The 18156-nt window shown below is 57.6% G+C and overlaps 1 protein-coding gene across 8 annotated transcripts in view; it reads left to right on the forward strand.

Moving 5' to 3' along the window:
* Positions 1-324: 324 nt before the first annotated feature.
* The window catches only part of NOS1 (nitric oxide synthase 1), a 63977-nt gene continuing 46145 nt past the window's right edge, over positions 325-18156 (forward strand). Inside the window, exon 1 of one of the 8 annotated variants that reach the window (XM_035340444.1) lies at positions 325-602. The gene's annotated coding sequence lies outside the window, so the exon portion shown is untranslated. Of the gene's footprint in view, positions 603-1767; positions 1872-2825; positions 3109-12595; positions 12921-15376; positions 15574-17851; positions 18014-18156 lie in introns of those variants that run through there. The other 7 variants (XM_035340446.1, XM_035340445.1, XM_035340448.1 and 4 more) reach the window with 7 other exon arrangements.

The raw sequence follows: 18156 nt of genomic DNA on the forward strand, positions 1-18156 counted from the left end.
GGTCAGGTATCTTGTCAGGGGCCATCCTGCCCAGGGGCTGGGACAACCCAAGCCCTCTCCATCACTGATGCTCCGGAGAGCAACGTGGGGAGCCCCACGCAGGCAGCTGACGATGCTCCCACTAACTGGCTGCTCGCGCCATGGCCGCCCACCCTCTAACAGGATTGCTGCTCCCAGCTGGGGCAGGGCTGCTCCTGCTTTGCTGCTTGGAGAGATTAACACCAGCCAGGGCACGCAAGGGAGCTGCCCTTGGATTTCCATCCTCCCCTACCCACCTGGGGCGGAAGGGGGTGCCTTGGTGTCCCCCCCCGGTGCCTTCCCGCCCTCCCCACACGTCTCAGAGCTCCCATGGCTCAGCAGATTCCCTTTCCTCACCTCTATTTTTACCCTGCCCTTGGGTGCCCGTCTCCCGAAATCTGAGCCCCGCTGCCTTGCCCTGTGCCCAGGGATCTTGCAAGGCTCTGCCTGACCCCGGCACCCTGGGGGCCCCTCCTGCCCTGGGAAGGAGCAGAGATTTGCAGTTCCCAGCTCTGTGCACTAACCATCGCAGCTGCAGCTTCCTTTGAGGGGTGAAGAGCCACACCATGCCCTGGGCAGCACAGGTAGAAAAACCAGCTAAAGGCTTTCCCATGCCTCGCAGCTGTTTATTCCTTTTTTTTTTTTTTTTTTTTTTTGGGGGTGGGGGGGGGAGAGACACGCAGACAGACAGGGTGGCTTTCTGTGTGTTATGGCAAACTGTGAGCCTGGGGGTGCCGGGCAGGGATGCTCTGTGGTACCTGCTGGCTCCGTGTCCCCATCCCTGGGGTGCTGCAGGGGGGGACACCAGAAACCTTTTCTCCATGGGTCTGGCAGGAGCAGAGCATCCTGAAGCTGGGGGGGGGGGCACAGGTTGTCCCCCGTGGGGGCAGCATTGGGAACAGGACAGATTCCACCAGGCTCTTCCCCTCCACTTGCAGGAAAAGTGTCCTGCAGGGGTGAACCCGGCCCCTCTGTGGCCAAAGCGATTTATTTCCCAGAACGGGGCAGCTGTAGGACCTGGGCACTGCCTAGGGGCTAGGAGAGAAAGCACAGGCTCCTTTGTGAGTAGGGTTGGGAAAGGGCTGCCCCAAGCTGTCCCCAGACATCCCAAGCAGGGCCCGGGCAGTGCTGCACAAGGTGCTGCATCTGCTTGCTGCATCTGCTCACTGCGCTCTCGTTTCCTCTCTCATTTTCTCTTATTTTTGGCTGCGATTTTTTTCCAGCACCCTTGTGGGCACAGGGCCATGCTCACCCCTTCCCCGCACGGTGGTGCCGCTGCTGCTGGGATTCAACCACTGAATCCTCTGCGGTGCCCAAACCTTGCTCCCAGCCCAGACCCACAAAACCAAGCCCGCTGGGGGCTCTTTGTGTTTTGCATTTCCAGCAGCGCGGTTTCTCTTGGGCACCGTACCCAAGGTTTTGCAGCCCGTGTGCAGTGAGCCCTGCTCAGCCCCCGCATCCGCTCCAGGCCAGGAGCAAAGGGGGGGGGGGGGGGGGAAGGTGGCAGGGTCAGGCCCACCCGCAGCCCATCCAGCTCCCTGCTCGGGGCTACGTGCTGGGCAGGGTGCAGGATTGGGCCCCCCGATGCTATCCAGGAGGTTTGCTGGGGCTGTGCAGGGTAGGAGCCCTCGCTCTTGGGCTGGGTGATTTCCACTTGCTCCTTCCCCTGGGCTTGTCCCGGAGCGATCCTGCCTGGAGGAAAATGGATTGCTCCATTATGGGTGCTTTATGGGACACCTTAAATACAGTGCAGCAGCTGTGGCCTCCCGGGGAGCACCCACCCACACCCACCCCGTCACCCGTGGGGCTGTGCTGCCTCCGGGCAGCGCTGCTGCAGCACCCGGGGGACGCCGGTGAGCAGGGCTGGGGGCTCAGAAGGGCTTTGGTGGAGGAGGAGGAGGAAGACCTGGGGCTGTGCATGCCTCCTGGGGCTCAGCTCCTGGCCTCAGGATCGTGCTCAGGCTCCTACAGGTGCAGGTGGGAAGTTTCTGCATGGGGAAAGCCTGGATGGGAGGTGACAGGAGACAGCAGGGACCCTGGCGATGATCTGATCTCGAAGCCCCGCTGTAATTAATGTGGAGCCCTGGGCCACATCCTAATTCTTGGGTGCACCTGGCCTTGCAGGGGCTGAAGCCACGGTGAGGAGAAAAATCAGTGCAAAGCCTTCTGAGGTGCCTGCTAAGGGCTGTTACCTCCTGATGGAGCTGGGGGTGGCCTTCAGATGAAACCGACAAGAGAGCTCCTTGCATGCTCATCAGGGGCAGACTAAAACCAAAGCCTGCTTCCGTGTAGATAAAATTCCTTGGGCAAAACGAGAGCTTTGCTCACTGTGGCGTGGAAACAGGCTTTTTGCTGGGACTGGGGCTGGTTTGGCTTCGGGGAAAGGGTTTTGTAGTGGGGAAGGTCTCAGGGCCCCGCACAGCACCCAGCTGGTGCCACGGGCTGCAGCCCGGCACTGCCCGCAGGGCTTTGTCCTCCTTTTTTTCCCCTCCTTAGTCGGGTGTTTTGAACGCAAATCCAACGCCCTCTCATCTTCACTCTTCCTCCTCCAAAACACACCTGGGCGAGATCTGAAACCGCCAAATGCCTTGAAAATGAGCTGGAAAAATGCAGCTTGGGTGATTTGGGAAGGAGCAGAGCAGCCTGCACCTGCGGAGGTTAAAGTTACTGAATAACCAGTGCCTCCGCCACCGGGACCCCTCGGGGCTGCGACACCCCACGGGGTCTTGCTTTACCCCAAATCACGGGCAATGTCCCCTGGGGACCCCGAGGGGCTGTCGGGCAGATCGGGGTCCCCGGGAGGGCTGTATGGAGCCGGGCACAGGGAGGGGACGTGACTGGGCCCTGGCGAGGGCGAAAGCCACCGTGGGAAAGCTGGCTGGGGCTGCGCAGCCGGCTCGGCACGGCTCAGCCAGCCCTCCCGCGGCTCTTCCGCAAGCAAGCGCGGTTCGCGGAGCCGCCGGGAGCTTTCTGTCCCCATCCGGATGGCCCCAGGATGCAGCCGGAGCCGTGGAGCCGGTGCGTGGCTTTTGTTCGCTCGTCCTCCCCGCGATGGAGCCCCGCGTGCGGGGGCGCGATGCCGGCGCACAAGTAAGGGTGGGGTGGCCGTGTCGGTGTCGCGAGCCTGTCCGTGGGGTGTCCCCCTTGTCCCTGCATGGCTGGGAAGGGGGGGGACGGGGACAGATGTCAGAGCTGTGACTGAGCTGGGAGGTTTCCAGGGGACACGCAGAGGTGGCGATGCCAGGGCTATGGGGTGGCCGCGGTCGGAAGTCCCAAGCCCCGTGTCCCCTGCTGATCCCTGAGCCCTGGAGCCGTGCTGCAGTCACTTCTCATCGCCGACCCTCTGGGTGCGTGGCTTTTTCCACACTTGCATTCAAGCTTATTGTTGGCACGGGGGGCTGCCATCAGCATCGCTTCAGCTGGCACGGGACATTGCAGCTCTTTGAGCTGTGGGTCCCTCTGCTCCCTGCGGGGTGGCTGTTGCTCTTTTTTTTTTTGGACCTTTAGCTTTCAATACCCACCCCAAGCCGGCTCTGTGCTGACTCGTGAGCTGGAGCTGGGGTTGGAGAAGCCGAGCAGCACAAAGGCACGGCGGCGGGGGCCTCGTGCGGAGAGCGAAGCTCGGCGGGAGGCATTTCCAACCCGCGGGGAGGCGGCTGCTCCTTCCCCAAGCTCATCCTGCAACTGCGCCTGCACGCAGCTGCGCCGGCTTCCTGGGAAGTCCTATTGATGGCGAAGCAATTCTTGGGGGGGTGGGGGACAGCTGAAGTTATCCGGGGCCGCGTGCGGCTGCAGATGCAGGGCCCGTACCCCTCCCCTCCGTTTTGTTTGGCGGGGTGCTGGATAACGTGATGAAAAGCTGGAGCCGAAGTCCATCTGCTTCTGACAACCTGAGCACTCTTTGGCAGCTTCTGAATTCAGAGTTTTTGAATTCCTCAATAATTAGACTTTTTGGGGAAAAAAAGAAAAAGAAAAAAAGAAACACAAACCCATCTGGGCTTTTTCATTATGGGAATGAAAAGCCAAGGTGGGTGTGGGAGGGGGAAGGTGGATTTTCATCCTTAGCAACCCAAATCTTGAAATATTACATCAGCGCCGAAGAGGTGTAATTAAGTAGGAAACAAATGAGACCAGCTAATCTGTTTTGCTTGTTTGAGCTTAGCGGAGCGCAGAAAACAAACAGAGGCTGAATGATGAATGAGACTTTTCTTTTTTTCCGCGGGGTTTTGCCTCCCCGAGCCCCGGGGGGTCAGGCCGTGGGGCAGGGAATTTGGCCGCTTTCCCCCGGTGCTTGCTGGCCGGTGGCTCGGAGGGCACCCGGCAGGCACCCGGCGGCGCTTGCGTTTTTCCCGTTTCTTGCTTTAATTGGCTGCCTCTCGGAGCCGGCTCCCTTGGACGCCTTCCCAGAGCGGGCGAGGAATGGGGACGGATCCGTGCATTGCTGGGGGGGGGGGGGGGGGGCAAAAAGCTGCAGCCCCACAGGGCCGGTGCCCATTAGCACAGCAGCCCTGCGAGCTTCCGCGCATCCCCGGGAGGGTGATCCCGGGGAGATCCCTCGGGATCGGTGTTTCTGCCACCATGGTGCAGAGAAATTATGCCACCGGGGCAGCTTGGAGCACCAGAAGCAGGGTGGGTCCCCCACCAACCATGGGTGGGGGACAATGGGGACCGAAGTAGGTGGCATTTTGCATCCTTTAAATACCCCAAAGGGCTTTTTGCTGGCTTGGCTGGAGCAGACCTCGTCCCGCCCTGAGCCTGCCGGCTGGGATTTTGTTTTTGCCGTGCTTCTGGGCTCCGGCGGTGGCCCGAGGTGCCAGGAGCAGATGGCAGCCATCGGCCGGGCTGGCTCTCAAGCCCCCGCTGCTCTCAGCGCAGTGCTGGGCAGCAGCCGCCCGTAACCCCCTCGCTGCCGAGCCAGGGATGGAGCCGGGGGGAGCTTTCTGCCTGGGGTTTTCTGGGGGAGGTTTCATTGCACAGCCAGGTCCCCTCTCTAACCCACTGCAGGGCAGCTTGCTGTGGATTTTGGTGTGATGCTGTTTGCTGGGTGCATACTGCAGGCAAGTAGGGCTTGGTCGGGTGGCAGCAGGGTGAGCAGGACCATCCCAGGTGGCACGGCCAAGCCTGGCCACTAACGAGGCACCAGGCACGAGCTTTCATGGTCTGCATCCTCAGCACGGGCACACCACGGAGTATTGCAGTGCCCAATGATCCCGGAGGTGTCTACCCAGGTTAGCATTGCCCCACAACCCCAGGACTCCCTCTGCACCCATGCCCGTGGATCTTTGCCCCTTTGGGTTCATTTTAGGGCTGTTTCAAGCCTCCAGGCTGGGTGCGTTGGGTCTGCCCCGGTGCCCCCTCTGCCCGCAGCAGGAGGATGCGGGGCCCCCGGCTTCGCTGCTCTCCCTCCCCTCCATCCCTCGGCCTCCTCTGCGAGAGCGACATTGCACCTCCTGCCCCCGGAGGGGCTGGGAAATTGGGAAGCGGCCAAAATGAAACAAGTTTTCCCCTCCCCTCCTGGGTGACAATTTCAACCCCGCGGGAGCTCGGCAGCCACCAGCTCCCGCGGCCTCAGCCAGGAGCGCCCGCGAAGGTCGAGCTCCTGCTGCCACAAGCACGAGCGGTCGCCCTTATCGTTATTACATTTCTCTTTATTTATTTTTTCTCTCTGGTGCTGCTCGTTCGCAGGCACTGCAGCCGGCTGAGTTGTTTCAGCCGTGTTGTGTCCCTCTCGGAGCAATAGGAGTGTCTCTGGAAGAGAAAATTGAGCAGCTCGGTAGCAGGCGGTGTCCTCCTTGCCGAGCGAGAGTGTTTATCCTTCTCGTCTTGTTTCAGATGAATAAATTTGCCAGGCAGCAATGATATTAGCCCAGTCTCAAAGACTTTATCAATTTGCAGTTGTCTCTCCGATGATAGTTGGTTTTTTTATTATTATTATTGAACTGTCTGAGATGATTTCCAAAGAGAGGGCTGCAATTTAAACTATTAAGTAATTTGGGAGAGCAATTAGTGTTAATCTGGAAACTCCCTGTGTTGCTCCCGAATAAATCAACCTCTCAGTGAGAGCCGTGCTGAAAGAGCCCGTGCTGATTTATGCGAAGGGCAGGGGGGAAGGCTTTCGGTTTGGAAAACAACAAGGGGCAAGTTTGTTTTCTGAAAAACTTTAACAAGACGGTGCTGGGGTTCAGAGGGACCGGGGACGTGTGGGAATGGAGCTTTGCTGCTCACACATTGGGACCCAGAGATGCTGTGTGGTCTGGTCAGCTGGAGCTGAGCTGCTGGAGGTGATGCCTCTCCTTCCCTTCTGCTCAAAACCAGCCTGCAAAGCCAAGTGTGAGGTCTCCAAAAATGAAACTAAGCTGTGCAAGCAGCCTCTTTTTGCCTAGAGTGAGCCCAAATTGCCCATGTTCCAGCTTGTCCTGGCATCCCTGTGGGGGCTCCTCTTCCCCTGCTCGTCTTTGGGCAGGAGGAGCCCAGCTCCACAGCTTGGGAGCTCGGTGGTCTCTGGATGAGATCTGGTGTGGCCGTGTCTGGACATTATTTGCTCTTGCAAGTGTTGAATAGAGGGGAATTGTCCCTTTTGCCTTTGCTCGTACAGCCCAGGAAGCTGTAGACCTTAGCCAAGATAAACCATCCTCTGGTCCACCAGGGCCTCCCGGTCCTTTTCTCCAAAGCTGCTCTCCAGGCTTTTGGGCCCAGCCTGCCCAGTTACTGGGGTGTCCTCTCCCAGTGGCCAGATGGGGGCTTTGCCTTTCGGGTCCCTGAGCTCCGTGGGGCTGTTTCTCCAGCCCTGCCTTCTGATGTCAGATGAAAGTGTTCCCAGACTGTGCTCTGTCCTCAGATAATTTACTTATCCAATCTTTATTTCACCAGTTTGACCACAAGAATATTATGGGAGACAATCAAAAGCCTTGCCCAAGGGAAGTTATACAACTGGCACAGCTCTTCCCCTGTCCACGGAGCCAGTTCTCTCACCCTGAAGGCGATCGGGTCTGCTGGCCGTGACTTACACCTGATAAATCCCTGCTGGCAGTTCCCAACCGCTCTTCTCCACCGTGGGTGGAAACAGCTGCCAGGAGGATTTGCTCCATCACCCTCGCAGGCAAGGCAAGCAGCTTGTGCTTCCCTAGATGCTCCTTGCTCCGGGTGTCACCCATCATCATCTGCGTTTATCCTGTCCTCTGGAAACTGCCCTGATCCCCCAAATCGGACAGAAGCAGCCCTGGGGGCGAAGGCAGCCCAGCAGGGAAGGGCAAACATCACAGCCCGCACCTCGCCTGGCTCCCCGGGGTCACCCCAGGGCAGGTATTTCTGTCTGCATGACGCCAACCGGAGAGCCCCCACCTCTCCTGGAGCTGCTTCTGTTTGGAGCTATTGCTGTTTGCTGGTGGCTGCTGCTTCCCCACTCAAATACCTCAATAATCCGCCAAGGGACCTCACATCTCCCTTTCTTTCTTCTTTTTTTCTTTTTCTAAAACAATTAGCTTGGCTCATGCCCTCTGCAATACATCAATTAATACAAGCTGAGGCAGTAAATTAAAGGGAAACAGGAACAACTATGCTGGGATTAGGTCACTGAAACTATAAACTTTGGAACAAATCAGATTTCCTTGGGAAGGGAAATGGACAGCGGTGATATGTCAAAAGTGAGATGAGACAGGCTCTGAGCAACTTTCCACTTGGATGCTGGATGCCAGAACTTCTTCCCCAGGGAAGTTCGGGCTGCCAGACCCTGCTGCTCCTGGTGAACGCGTGGATGGCAAAACAAACAAAAACAGGAGGCGAGAGAGGATGGGGAGGAGGGTTGGGGGGCAGCTGTGTGCCTGCTTCGGGTGGTGGGAGGTGTATGGGCTGGATCTAAGGGGTTGGGGACGGCAGGGATGCCTTGGAGCTCCTTCTTGTCCTGGTCTCAGGCATCACGTGGACCCGCTGGCTTCTCTAAAATACAAGAACGTGCACGAGAGGACATTGGAAAAGCAGTCGCCGCCTTGTGCCTGTGAAGCAGGTCCAGGACTGAAGGCTTGTTCCTTCTCCGTGGCTGTTCTGCAAACAGGACTTGTGAGGAGCCAGCGCTGCCTTCAGCTCGAGGAAAAGGAACCCAGACTCTCAGGGTGTGAAAGGGGAAGGGGCCACTGGTGGCTCCTGCCTTGGGCAGTGCCTTGGGCATCCCGTTGTGGAGGATCACTACACCTAAAAGACAGGGAAACTGAGGCACTCAGCAGCGATATGTGTTGTGCATAGTCACAGACCAAGGCTGGCAATAGCTTCCTAAGGTGGTGGCTGATGGATTCAGTGGCCAAGAAGGCTTCTTCCATGTAGCTGGTCTCTCTTTGATCAAAACCAAACCCAGGGCAACGGCAGGAGGCACACGAGGGAACATCGCTCCTCTGCCTCCTGCAGGCAACCAAAGCCCTGATGGTTCGTGGCACTTCCCTTATGGACAGTTTCTTGGCCTTTAACCCATCTCCAAATTGTATTGTGAAAAAAAAATAAAGCTGGAAAGGTCACTTCTGTGGCAGAAGCAGCTGTTATGGCATAGGGATAAATGCAAAGGAATATTTATTCCTTCCTGCTGGGTTCCTCTAATTGCATCTCCAGGACTCCCTGCCAGCCAGATGTCCTGGGACAAGCCCCATGTCGCCTCCTTTGCCATGGCTGATGCTCTTGGATGCTGTACATGGTTGAGCTAGAAGGTCAGATTTGTGCATTCCCAGCTTGCCAAGCAGCGTTTCTGTCCCATATGGCGCTGATTGGAACAATGCTGGGAAGGGTGATGGTGCTCAGGAGTCTCTGCAGAAGACCCAGAGGAGAGCAGAGCACTGCTCCAGCTCAGTCTGAGGCACAGAGGGGGAAAAAACCCTCCCAAAGCACAAAGTGATGGGGATAACGGTGACTTCTGCAGCTGGTGAGCAAGAGCATCCTTGCCATGGCACGATGGCACAGCACAGGCAGTTGCTGCCCATCCTCTGAGGGACAGACAGACGGGCTGGGGGCACTGAGAGGAGGGAGATCAACCCTCACTCGCCCAGGAGCATCCTCCTGCTGCCCACGACTTGAGGTTGGTGGGAGGCCAAGATTGGTCTTTGCAACCCGCCTCCGGTGCTCTCGCCAGCAGGGATGCTCACAGCCCATGCACGCTCGTTAGCCACATGAGCACTTCTGCCCTTTCAGCCTCTTGCTCGATTTTTGGCTTGGCTGAGACCCTGCAGACTGAATTACACCCTGTGTGCATGAGCAAAGCTCCCTGCTCTGGGCTCCGCAGCACCCCTCCCTCCTCTTCACCCCTTGCCTTGTTCTTGGGGTTAATGTAAAGCCCCCGAGGTCCCCAAGTCTTTCCCGGAGCATTCTTTGCTGGGCTCATGGCTCCGACCCCTGGCAATTAACCCTGCCCACGCAGCTTCGTTAGCAGCCCTGTGAAGGTCCCTCCACCTGCAGACAAAAGTCTTGCTAATGATGGAAACATCTCGTGGAGGAGCTGGAACAGCGTGGGAGCTGCGGGGACGGCGATGCGGTGCTCTGTTAAAATAAAATCAGCCCTGCCTGGCCTTTTTATCTGCAGCAGTAATGAGGTTTCTCAGCCACCCCAGCTCCCTTGGAGCATCCAAGTCAGGAGCTGATGCTCTGAGCCCCTTGTGGTGGGGCTGGAGGGGCTCCAACACCTCCCAGCCTCCCACCCCTGGCTGGGGAGGGACTGCAGCGGGACCAGGCTGGGGTCCTGGGGCCCTACATCTGCATGTGGTGGGGCTCTGCGATGCCAAAAGCTGCCCGTAGCAGGTGTGCCATGGAGTAAGGAGCTGGTGAGAATATGATCTCAGTGAATTGCTTTGGCTGAAGCAAACAAGGTGCTGGTGGAAGGCAAGGGTTTGTTGCACCCCCAAAATCTCTTCCGAGCAAATCCTTCCCAGACTTTGCACCCTTCCTTGCGAGGTGCAGCAGGACGCGGTGGAGCCCCGTGGAGGGATGCCACTGGGATGATTTGTGGTGTCTTTGCCAGTTGCTGTGGGCTGCATTTCACAGTGCTCCTGCCGTGCTGTGTGCCCCGAGCTGCTGGGACCGTGCTCGCTTTTCTCTCCATGTGCCAGCCAGCGCGGTGATGAAGCGCTGGGAGCTGCTTTGCGGCAACAGGCAGATGTTCAGCCCCCGTGAAATCACAGAGGTGTGCTTTCATACATGGTGCTGCGCCTGATTTATTGCCCTTTCACTGCCTCTTCCTCGTACCGAGTGGGGACAGGGATGGGAGAAGTGATGAGGTTTCAGCACTACCAAAGGCAAAACCTCACCTTGGCTGTTCTGGTGGCACCTTATAACTTGGCTTCTTTCCTGATTTTCTCCTCTGAATATTTTTTCCCTAAACCCTCCCAGCCTCTTAAAGACAGAGAGCCGATCCCAGTAACATGCTACGTGTGATGCCAACCCAAAACCGGTGTTCCTGTAGCCTCCAAGACTGATGCCAGGGGACCCTCAACCACCGTACAGGAATGTCTCAGGTGGTAACCTTCGTGCATCCGAAGCTGCTGCTGGTGTGAAGCGAAATGTTTGGGTCCAGCCCAGTAAGTCCTACCTAAAGCTGTAGCAGAACGTGCCCCAATGTGTTTCTGAGGCGGATATCCCTGGATCCTCTATGGGATCCGACTCTCACCGCTGGGCGCAGAGCCCTAAGGATGGGAGAAGCCAAATCATCAAGGCAAAGCGAAGTCCACAGCTGCAGGCAGGCAGGGCTCGGTCCCCTCCATCCTCTCCATCTTTCCTTCTTCGGGTCCACCTCAATTTGGGGTTTCTGCGGTTGCTTGGTGTTTTCTGGGGTCCTCGAGATGTTGGGAGTGGAGACGACTGCAGCGCGATCGGGAGGTTCAGACGCTGGCTAATCCTGTTAGGAAGGCAGTGGTTATTGCAGGGCTTCCAGTGGGACCTGCTAAATGAGCCGTAATTCTCTAATGTGATTTCCTTTTCCCGGCCAGACTAAATGTTCTTGGCCACTGGGAATAAAAGGCTGAAAAAAAATAAATAAAATAATAATAATTAAAAAAAAAAACGGGGAGGGGGAAGCCTGTCCAAGGCCCTGTCAGTCTCGATCGTATCAAGGAAGCGAAGAGCCTCCTTGTTTATCGCAGCTCACTTCTGAGCCCCGTGAGTGCAGCGGCAAGGGCCAGAGGTCCTCCGTGCTCCTCCGCAGGGGGCTGATAGGACCCCGGCAGCAAGAAAAACACGTTTGAGGTTGTGATATCTCTCCAAAATTCAGCAAAGGCGAGAGAGGCTGCTTTATGAGCCAGCAGGAAGCTGGAGAGGGAAGGGGAAGCAGGCTGCGGAGCTAGCGAGGAGAAAACATTCCCCAGGAAAAAAACAGTGATTTCTTTGTGAGAAAGCTGAATCGCGTGAAAAAGCGTCCAAAGTGGGTTTTGTTCTGCCTTACAGCTACGAGGGGGAGAGCAAGCTGGCTCCTGCTCTTCCCCACGGGGTCTCTGGGGGATGTCTGCAGTGCCCAGGTCTAGGGAGGGATGCGCCGGGACCACCTGCCCCATGCTGCCTCCGGACACCCCACCTGGGAACTGCCAAATTGGAGGTGTCCCCAAATTGCCCTCATTTCCCCCAGCAGGAGAGGAACCAGCATGGGGCAGGGCTGGCTCCTTGCTTCAGTGCCCGGGGGTGGGATCTGCTGGGGAGCGTTTTGGGGCCGGGAGCTGCCCGTGCAGAGCAGACAGCGATCCCCCTGCTGCCACGGGGCGTTTTGCAACACTTCTTTCTTGATCGTGACCTTACATTTTTTTTTTTTTTCCTTTCTTTCTGGTCTTTCTTTTGGAGTGTCCGATGCTGATTTATTGCTAAACGGCAAACAGAAGCTTTTACTCTGCCAAGTGCTGGGCTGGGCTGCTCCGGCTGTGGCCGGCGTCTCGGGGCGAGCGCTCTCCAGCCTCCTCCTGCTTGGGAGGCACGATGTTCCTCCAGCCTCGTGGGGAAAACCCTGAGCCCTCTCCCTCACCCAGCAGGCAGGTGAGGGAAAAGAGAGGCTCTTTGATGCTATTTCTCCACTTTTTAAATCAGGAGTGATACAGGTTTTTCAGCTGACCCTTGTCCCTTTGCGTGCCTCAGTTTCCCCATCTGTAAAAGGGGCTAGGGAGATGGGGGTCGGTTTTCTGGCATTACATAGGGTAGTGCTTCACGGGACCAAGGTGGTCCTCTGTTCCTTAGGCTGTTTTTCCTGTTTGCAGTGGCTTTGGCCTCAAAGCTCCCCCTCAGGCTGTGTGGGTGTGTTCCTCCGGCTCTGAACCCAGAGCCCGTTCCCAGCTCCGCTCTTGCTGCAAAAAAAAAAACTGACACGAGGAGGGGAAGGTGATGCTGCTAAAAATAAAACAAGCACCTGAATGTCTGGAGGATTCTAGCTCTCCTGGTATCTCCTGAGCACCTCTTGCCCCCAAAATATTCCATAGTGGTCTCTGCAGGACAGAAAAAGTGGGTTGGGATGGGGAGGGTGCAGCAGGTTGGGCTGCCCTGGTCCAGAGCCGAGGTGGGATGTGTGGCAGGGGACATATATCTAGAGGAGTCACAGCCAATTTCTGCTGCCACACAACCCAATTTCTGCTGCTAAAGGGCTTCTGCTGGCAGCGTGACCACGATGGGACCATGCCCTTGTCCCCACTGCATGGCCCCAGGGAGGGGGGCACAGCAGGAGCTGGCGTTTGGGCTGAAATCCGTGGGGAGGGGGAACATCAGGAAACATCTCAGCCCCAGGGAGGGTCCCGCACCTCGTTGGAGCCAGTTACACCTGTACTAACGAAGCAGGTGACACCACAGAGCTGCTTCCCTCTAATTAGTGGGGTTGGCTCGGGGAGCCTGCAAGCAGAGGTGCTGTGCTGAGCCAGGATCTGGCCGTGGGGAGCCTTCTGCAGCAGGACCCGGATGGCCTGTGGGTAAGTGAATCACTGGGCTGGGGTAGTCAAAAAGCTGTAAATTGCTTTAAAAACTCCCCAAAGCCATGAACTCGGGGCCTGGCACCTTGAATCCTGCATTAGGCTCACTGGCACGAAGCGACGCAGGGTGCGGGAGGGCTGGCAGGATCTGGCCTTGGTTGGGTTCAGGAGGCTCCGTTTCCTCCTTTTCTTGCTCTTCAGGAGTGATTTGTTGGTAAGGGGAACAAATTGTCTACAGTGGAGGTGAAGTGTTGCAATTGTGCTGTTTTTTAGGGCAGCCAGCTCCTCTCCAGCAAGCAGTGTTTAACTTTGCCTTGGTTTAACTGGGAGAAGCTACTTAATACCTCTAAATTACAGCAGCCTTTCAATATCCCATTAAAGTCATTCCAGAAATAAATCTGAATTCCTGGCATTGCCTCTGCAAACTTCTCACCAGTTGGTGGGAAGGCTGAGCGCCGTCTTTCTTTTGTTTGTGGGGAGAAAGGAAGAAAAAAAAAAAAAAAGGAAAAAGGCCCAGATCTGTGTCCCTGGTTGTTGTTTTCCTCCCTTTTTGGGGAGCTTCTGACTCATGTGTTTGGGCTGGGGCAGATCCCTGGGTGCTGCTTGGCTGAGGCTGGAGGGTGCTGATTCAGAGGTCCGTGACCGACGTGCATGCCCAGGTGTACACCCCAAAGTGCGTTTGTTGGAGCTGTAATTTGGGGGCTGGGACCAGCCTTCCACGTTGTCACCTTCCCCTTGGTCTTTGCGGTGGGGCTGCCCTGCTTTTAGGGGTGAGGGGCCGCATTCCTCCTCGTGGGAAGCCCGAAATGCTCTGCTTTATTCCAGAGGGGCTGGGGGGTGGAGCAGGGATGCTGCAGGCTCCCTCTCCACCCATCTCCGCATCCCACCAGGGGCTTTGCTGGTGGGTCGCGGAATATTTCTGCCATTTTTCCTTGCCGCTCTTTTTCTGCTAGCGGGGTCTTTTTTGGAAATTAAGGACTCAACAGCAGCTGTTTCTCTGCTTTTGGGTTTCGCTTTGTGTTCTTTTTGCTGTGAATGCTTTGCAGATTTGGCTTATCAGGCTTGTCAGCCTGCTTCAGCCCCTCCGCTCCCCGCCCCTCGCCTATTTACCCAGGGCGCTGCCTGATGCAGGGCCCTTTCCTGTGTTTGTCACTACCCACCCCGAGGTCCCCTGGCGATAACTTTTAGCTTGAGATTAGGGATTTGGGGCTTTTAGAAAGAGCCTTTAACCTGCAGCCCTCTGCGACGTGTGGCTTAATAGAAATAACACTCTAAATATACTGTTAAGGGTTTTTTAAGTGATTTTCCAGTTTGGGGTCACCCCGATAGCTGATATGAAGGGGAAAAGGCAGCGTCTGGGGGCTCCTAGAAGGGAAGGGGTTTGAGATGGGGACTCGGAGGGTATAAAACACTGAGGGCTGGCTGCTTTTCTCTAGCTTTAATGATCTCAATTCTGCTGATTTCGGTGGAGTCGTGGAGCTCTGCCGCTGCTGAGCATCTGCCCCCAAACTTCCAGCTGCTCGCGGATGCCTCAGACACTTGTGTTTAAAGACAGTGTTTGCATCTGAATAACCCAGAAGTAACTCGAGCCGGTTCCAGCATGCGAAGCGAGGGCTCAAAGCAGGTTTTTCATCTGTTCAAATTAGACCCTGGATTTACAAGGCGTCCTTGAGCTTTGGTGTGTTTGTCAGACCTCCAGCGCGTCCTTAAAGCGACGATGAAAACAATCCCGGTTTTGATGGGGAGGTGGGGATGGTGCCGTGGGAGACGTGATGCTGTGGCTCTGAAAGGCAGGAGCCTCGCATTTTGAAGTACAAGAGAAAGAAACGCGAGGGAAGACAGACAGGTACTTCTCTGCCCTGTAATAGTGATGAAACATTAATTCATCCCCCTGGAATTTCTTGTTTGTGAGCTCCCATAATTTCATTTCTTTGGTGTCTGTATGAAGCTTGAGTTTAATGCCAGAAGCCAAATACTCTTCGACTAATATCTTTTTATTAGATTTTGTGTGTGTGTGCGTGCCCACGCGTACGTGTGAGAGAGAGATCACCCTTTATAACCCACTTTATACCGTCGGAGGCGGCGAGATGCGCTCGGGAAGACTTTCCAGCAGCACGTTTAACAACACAGCCCACGGTGCAGGGAGGCTGAAGGCGTGTGTTTGGCTCTCGGGTGGGTTTCCCCAGCTTTTTCCCCAAAACGTGTCCTGCAGCTTGCCCAGCTGCGGGACTCCCCAGGCCCTCCGGAGCCGCTCTGCTCGGGGAGGGCAGCAACCGTGAAGGCTCACTGCCACCCATAGGCAAGCGCCAGCATCCGCACTCGCTCTAAACTGGAGCACACACAGACAGACAATCCTGGGATTTGTCCCAAATCGCTGCAGCCTCGGTGCCAGACCCCCCTCTCAGCTGGTGTGTGTGTGTGTGTGCGTGCCGTTACATCGGCTCCTTAAGCTTCGGTATAAATATGTTTAGCCCTTTCTTTATTCCCGCCGCCGTAATCCCTCGAACGCGTTTCGGGTGGCATAGAAATAGCAGCCGAATAACTCCGGGGCTGCTGTGTGTGTGTGCGTGATCCCTGCCAGCTCCCCAGCACCTCCGAGCGCCAGGAGCAGCATTTTTGGCACCCCCCGAGCCCCCGCCGGCTCCTGGCAGAGGTGGGTGAGGGCGAGCGGAGGGAAGGCGAGCCCAGAGCAGGGGGGGAAAGGAAACTTGGGGGAGCACGGGCTGCTTGGTTTATATTTGGCTTCTGTATGCACCGGGAGCATATGGCTGGAGGCAAACAGCACTGAGCTGATTTCACACAGAGGGGGAGCTGGGCGAGGGGCAGGGCAGGGGCTGTGCCCCCCTCCCGAGATGATTTTGGGGGTAACTCGCTCGGTGGCACCCTCGTGTTTGGTTCTGGCTGCAAAAAGGGGAAGTGACTTGTATGGATGAGGCGTGGGGGCACTTCTCCCGGGCATGGATGTCTTCTCTGTGACTCCAGGCTCCCCGGGCAGGATGGGGCAGGATTACAGGAATGTGCTCCCTATGGAGAAATCCTGTGTACGAGTGCTCTTTGCTGGAGGAAGGGAGGTGCAAATATTTGATGGCAAGCCAGCAGCCAGGAATGGGCTCCCTGGGTGCGGAGGGGCTGGAGAAGGTGGCGAGAAACCTTCTCCACCCCCAGGTCAAGCCCTGGGTCATGGGCTGTTTATGAACCTCCTAATTAGAAGAAAAGGCTGCCTGGGGCTGCTCATGGTCTCAGGGGGATGGTGGGACATGCACAGGCGAGCAGCTCCCTTCTGACACTGGTGCTGTGGCCCTGGCTTCACGGGCTCCTGCAAAGATACAGAAGTGAGCATCGCTCCGTTAAGTTTTACGCAGGAGAAGCACGTGCTGCCATGCCCTGGTGAGGCAGTGGCCTGTGGACGAGCACAGCTCCTCGGCTCCTTCCTCCAGCCCTAAAAGCAGCTGTGAGCCTCAGGGTTTGGGGCTGACGGAGAGGTTCTGGGGTCCTGCCACGGAGCAGCTCCAGAGCGTGTCCGCGGGTGGCTGCGCGGCACGGCCCCGACCGGTTTCCCTGAGCATCTCTAGCACCAGGCTCAATAATGAGAGCCCAAAAAGGAGAATCCCTTGCGCTTCTCTCAGCCTGGGCTGAAGGTGACAATTTTCAGCCTGGGACCAGGTCATGAAGCTTTTCATCTGTGTGCACCCACCCCGTGCCGCTCGTCCCTCCATGGGGCAGGTTTCCCTGCCTGATGGAGCAGAGCAGTCATCGTTTGGTAGCTTGCTATTAAATTAGTCCTCCTGCATCTAAATGGGCATAATTATGTTTTCATTAGCCCCAGACAGCGCGTTACAGCTTGATAGATGTGTAGCGCGAGGAGCAGGGGGCACAGCCCCCATCCTGCTGCCCTCTCCCCTTCGCCACCTCCACAAGGAGTCCCCAGGGGAGGAAGGGGGCTGCTGCTCCCCTCTCCCCTGGGGGAATTTCTACAATCGAGCTGCCCCCTGCGATGTGCTGCGGTTCCCCCGGGAGCCCCCCGAGAGGCAGCAGGGCTGGCAGCTGGCTCCCGGGGCAGCGGTGGCCGTGAGCCGGGGCCTGGCTGGAGCTGCGCGGCCGCGCTCCTGGGGGAGCAGCCTCTGGGGTCCGGGGGTGAGGGGGGAGGCTGCGAGCAGGTGAGCCTCCTGCTCCTGCCCGCGAGCCCGGTGGGGTTTATATAATATTATATATCTATAATTCGGTGTTTGTTGTTGCCATGGGAATGAGCACAATTGCAAAGCCTGAAGACTGATGTCAAGCCTGGGTCTGCACTGGGCCTTAGCAGGGGCAGGTACAGAGTCAGGAGGGGAGCTGGGGCGAGGGGGAGACTCCCCCCCGTGCACCCCTACAACAGCAGAAGCTCGGGGGCTGCCCCAGCCCTCAGCTGCAGCATGCCCAGTGCACTACATGGCTCCAGGCTGGGGGCACTGGGGGGGACCCCAGTGGGGCTGGTGCCACCTGCCCTGGGCGCAGAGGTGCAGGGACAAGCTGGCATGGGGGGGGGCATTTGCTTTTGGGGAAAGAGGGGGCTTTTCTGCAGCTCCTTTGATCAGTAGGGTGCAAGATCAGGGGGACTGTGGCTCTCCAGGGGCACGGGGGGGAGGCTGCAGGGGGCTCGGAACAGGCGGGGGGCCGGGGAGGGCTGAGCCCCCACTGCCCCGGGCAGGCTGCGGAGGGCCTGTGGGATGCGAGCACAGCTTTCTGGCAACAAGTGGGGGCCGGGGGGGGGCTCTCCGGCTTTTTAATTAGCGGGGGGGGCAAGGGGGGGGCCCACACGGGGGGGGCTCTTCTCCCCGCCCCCCCGCGGGCGGGAGACAAGCCAGGCTGGAAATGAGGTTATATAAAAGATGTATGATTTGGAGAGCGGAGTGTCTCCTAATGAGGGCTGCACCGGCTCGCTCCACACCCATAAAAACCCTGGTTGGACGTCAAAGCGGATTCGTTTCGGTGCTGCCGGGATAAAGGGGCGCAGCGAGGGCTGGCTCCCCCCCCGGCAGCCCAGCCGAGCCCAGCGCCGCTCCGGGATGCTCCGGGCAGGGCCGGGGCCGGGGCCGGCTCCTCTCCTCCGCCAGGTAGGTGCGGGGAGGGGGGACGGGGGGGGGCGGCCGGGCAGCCCCCAGCCCCGCTCCGCTTCTCCGGGAAACTTTCCGGCGGGGCACCGGGGCCGCTCCGCTGGGCTTTTTTTTTTCGGGGGGGGTGGGGAGAGGCAGGGGGT

The sequence above is a fragment of the Oxyura jamaicensis genome, chromosome 15 (genome assembly GCF_011077185.1).
Source record: "Oxyura jamaicensis isolate SHBP4307 breed ruddy duck chromosome 15, BPBGC_Ojam_1.0, whole genome shotgun sequence".
Taxonomy (NCBI): domain Eukaryota; kingdom Metazoa; phylum Chordata; class Aves; order Anseriformes; family Anatidae; genus Oxyura; species Oxyura jamaicensis.